This window comes from Balearica regulorum, unplaced genomic scaffold (genome assembly GCF_011004875.1).
Source record: "Balearica regulorum gibbericeps isolate bBalReg1 unplaced genomic scaffold, bBalReg1.pri S39, whole genome shotgun sequence".
Classification (NCBI taxonomy): domain Eukaryota; kingdom Metazoa; phylum Chordata; class Aves; order Gruiformes; family Gruidae; genus Balearica; species Balearica regulorum.
Window position 1 is genome coordinate 160,136 of NW_022679030.1, and position 4,105 is coordinate 164,240.

Sequence of the window (4,105 nt, forward strand, 5' to 3'; positions counted from 1 at the left end):
GCTTCTGGGTTCTGCCAGGCAGGGTGTGGAGCACAGGGGGGCCCTGCACCCAATGCTGAGTCGCGGGGCAGCAGGGTGGCAGGGGTCCGAGGCGGGCAGGGACATGGAGCACGCAGGAGCTCGTGGAATAGAGGGGCTGCCCCTGGAGCAGGGCCCACGGCCCCAGCCCCATCGGCTGGTGGGGCAGCAGCATCCCCGTCACCAGCTGCTGTCCCCAGCCGTAGGCAGGGGGAGAGGGAGCAGCGCCGGGGGGGAGCTGCACCCCAGAAGGGAGCTGCACCCCAGAAGGGAGCCGCGCCCCGGGGGGGAGCTGCACCAGCAGCCCTGGTGCCCCCAGGGGCCCTGGCACCCCCTGCCAGACAGTGGCCTGTGCCAGCTGGTGGGTGTCAGGGTGGAGCTGGGCAGGCTGGCGGGACACCGGGCACCTCCAATGCCACGGGCAGCCGGAGAGGGAACCTCTCTGTTGGGGGAAGAGAAGAGGGGTGATGGGGTGAGAGCCGGGGCAGAGGCAGTTGGGGGGTTACCTGGAGTGGGGCAGGAGCACCAGGAGGAGCGGGAGCCTGCTGCTGTACCTGCCATGGCAGTTGGCCAGTGTGGGGTTTGTTTGGGGCAAACGGTGTTCTAGGGGCTCCGTCCCCACGGCGATCATTCTGCCAGCACCTGCTTCAGCCAGCCGTGCCATGGTTTGATTTTTCATACCCCAACAACTTCCCATCTCAATGATTTCCCATCCTGCTGATTATTTCCTGTCCTGAATGATGGTTTCCCATCCCCACCACGGTTTCCCATCGCCACGATGATTTCTCAGCCCCGTGATGGTTTCCTATGCGAACGGTCTCCCATCGCCAGGATTTCCCATCCCAAGCACAGTTTTTGGTGGGGGGAGGTGAACTTCCTGACCAAGGGGAAGGGATGGTGCTGGGACCATTGGCCCGTCGATGCTGATGCGTGTGTGCTGTCCCATCCCAGCCTGGAGGTGGGGATGGCGGGGGTTGGGGCACTTTGGGGTTGTTTTTGTCCTCCCCCTCTCCACCCCAGGGAGCGCAAATGCTGCTTCCGACTGTGGTGGAACCAGTGCCGGTAGCGGTACCGTGTGGCCATGATGGGGAGCCATCACCAAAAGTTGGCAACTGGGCCGTGCCGACCGAGGAGAGAAGCTGGAATGCAACGTATAGCATTACAAGAGGAATTCTTGCGTTTGTGCGCATGAGGTGTCCCGTTCAAACTGGGGCATCCCGAATGCCGTTTCAGACATGGTTCTTACACCTTTCAGGCACTGAGGCCCAACGCGACTTGACCAATCGCTGCTTAACACGCACAGACACGCACAGACACGCACAGACAGAGACAGACGCACACAGAGACAGAGGCTGCTGTTTTGCAAAGCAGCTCTAATTCTGTGGTGTCGTCATCCACCCACTTCTTTCTTGACACAGACATCCCTGGAGTCAGTCTTGCTGCAGTTCCCTATCCCTGATGCCAGAGAAGGGGAGGGTTCACCAAGATGTCGGAGGGGCTGGGATGCTGGCATGATCTGGGTAGTCCTGGGGTAGCCTTTCTTCTTCAGGGTACGGCAGTACGGAGCTGTGAGGAGCATGCCTGGGTCTAGGAGGGTTTGGCAGTGCTGGTGTTAACAGATACTCAAGTCCAAGCCAAAAGAAGCTGTCTGGAAACCCAGGGGGATGGGATCTTTGGCGTGGTAACAGCGGAGAGGTCTGCAGAAGGGGGCGAAAGCCCAGTACAGTTGTTAATGCTTAAACCTCACCAGGGTTTCTGTGTGCTGTGCTTCCCTGCAGCCCAACAGCAAACCTCATCCCGCCTGCCTCTGGGGCAAGCCTTGATGGTTTTGTGACCACACTGCCATTTTCTGTACTGGTTGCCGGGCCAAAGTCCCCGTAAGAGAGGAGGATCAGGAGGATGTGTTCATCTTGTTGATTTCCTCGAAAGGGGAGAATTTTGCACGCAGTGGAGATGTGAGTGAAGGTCAAAACCAGTGGCTGGAGATGAGGAAAGGGCAACGCGGAGAAACTGGGCCAGGTGAGGGGAGCACAGCGTGCTGGGAGAGCATCTCTCTATCCTCCTGGGTGGGAGATGCCAGAGTGGGTCCAGAATATGGTTTCCTGACACCATATAGCAGCCTATAGCAGAGTGGCCAGGAGGAGACTGCTGCAAAAGAGCTGGAGGAGCCAGGGGATATGCGATACTGCAGTCAGCCCAACGGCAGCAGAGAGGTTCTTCAGTCCTTCGGGTTGGGCCCCAAATCTGAAGCCTGAGGCGTGACGTCCTGTACTGGCTTTTGTTAGTTGGTGTGGATCATCCGGTTGGTGAAAACCAGCCCCTTTCTCCAGCTGTTGGCAGCAGCTGGAAACCAGAGGTTCAGAAGAGCTTGCTTTTGAAAACCTAAGGCAGACCAGAAGGCTTGTCGTGGTGCCTGTGCTGTCTTTAAGTGCAGTTTGCACCTCTTTGGGACGAGAGGCATTTGGCTGCCAGTTTGTAGTACTGACTGTTCTGTGGTAACCAGCCTTTGTAAGCATGGAAGAGAACTGGGCAGGGAGAAGTGAACGCTTCAGGCAGCTGCAGAGTAGAGATTGGGGCAGTCTGTAATATTTCTGTCAGGATCAAAAGCTAAAGGATGTTTCCATTCAAAGAGCCGAGGCTGTTGGGAGCTCCAGTCTCCAAAATTCCAAACGCTGTGTTAAACAGCGATCAGCCCCGATGCTTCTTTCTGCTACTCTCTAACATGGTTTCTCTGGGCTTTTTCTTTGGTTGGTTTTTAATCTCTGGTAGGTATACAGGCTGAGTTCCATCCAACCACTAACAAACCTGCCGCTTGCCTGCCTTCTGCTGGGGGCCAAGCCAAAGGGATGAAGCCTCGTGCTCGTCCCAAGCCCAAAGCAAAGGAAAAGAACTGAGAAGTTCCCCCAGGGAGGGTGCAGTTATCTGCGACGAGATGGAAGAGCCTGGCAAATAATTCATCGGTGGGAGGCGATGGAAGAAGGTGCAGTGTACGTGGCACCTGGGATGAACTGACACCCTCCGTTTCGTGTCTGGATCGGTACCGTACTTGCACATGGACTAAGCCCCAGGTCAGAGCAGGACTTCTTGTTCCCAGTGGTGGGTGCCTGAGCGCTGTTCCTGCTCTCTCCTCGCCGGTGCATTAACTTCATCTGTGGTGTCTACGTGGGGCTGTGGTGGTTTAACTGGTGGTTTTATCAAGTGCACCCTCAGCAAGTTTGCCGATGACACCAAGCTGTGTGGTGTGGTCAACATGCTGGAGGGAAGGGATGCCGTCCAGAGGGACCTGGACAGGCTGGAGAGGTGGGCCTGTGCAAACTGCATGAAATTCAACAAGGCCAAGTGCAAGGTCTTGCACGTGGGTCGGAGCAATCCCAAGCATGACTATAGGCTGGGCGAGGAATGGATTGAGAGCAGCCCTGAGGAGAAGGACTTGGGGTGTTGGGGAACGAGAAGCTCAACACGACTCATCAGTGTGCACTGGCAGCCCAGAAAGCCAACCGTGTCCTGGGCTGCGTGTCCAGCAGCGTGACCAGCAGGTCGAGGGAGGGGATTCTGCCCCTCTGCTCCGCTCTGCTGAGACCCCCCTGCGGTACTGCGTCCAGCTCTGGGGTCCCCAGGACAAGAAGGACATGGAGCTGTTGGAGCGAGGCCATGAAGTTGATCGTATGGCTGGAGCACCTCTGCTATGAGGACAGGCTGAGAGAGTTGGGATTGTTCAGCGTGGAGAAGAGAAGGCTCCGGGGAGACCTAATTGTGGCCTTCTAGTACCTGAAGGGGCCTACAGGAAAGATGGGGAGGGACTGTTCATCAGGGAGGGTGGTGAGAGGAGAAGGGGGAATGGGCTTAAGCTGACGGAGGGGAGATGGAGATGAGATGTGAGGCAGAAATTCTTCCCTGTGAGGGTGCTGAGGCCCTGGCAGAGGTGGCCCAGAGAAGCTGTGGCTGCCCCTGGCTCCCTGGCAGTGTTCAAGGCCAGGTTGGATGGGGCTTTGGGCAAGCTGGGCTAGCGGAGGGTGTCCCTACCCATGGCAGGGGGGTTGGAACTAGATGGGCTTTGAGGTCCCTTCCCACCCAAACCATTCTGTGA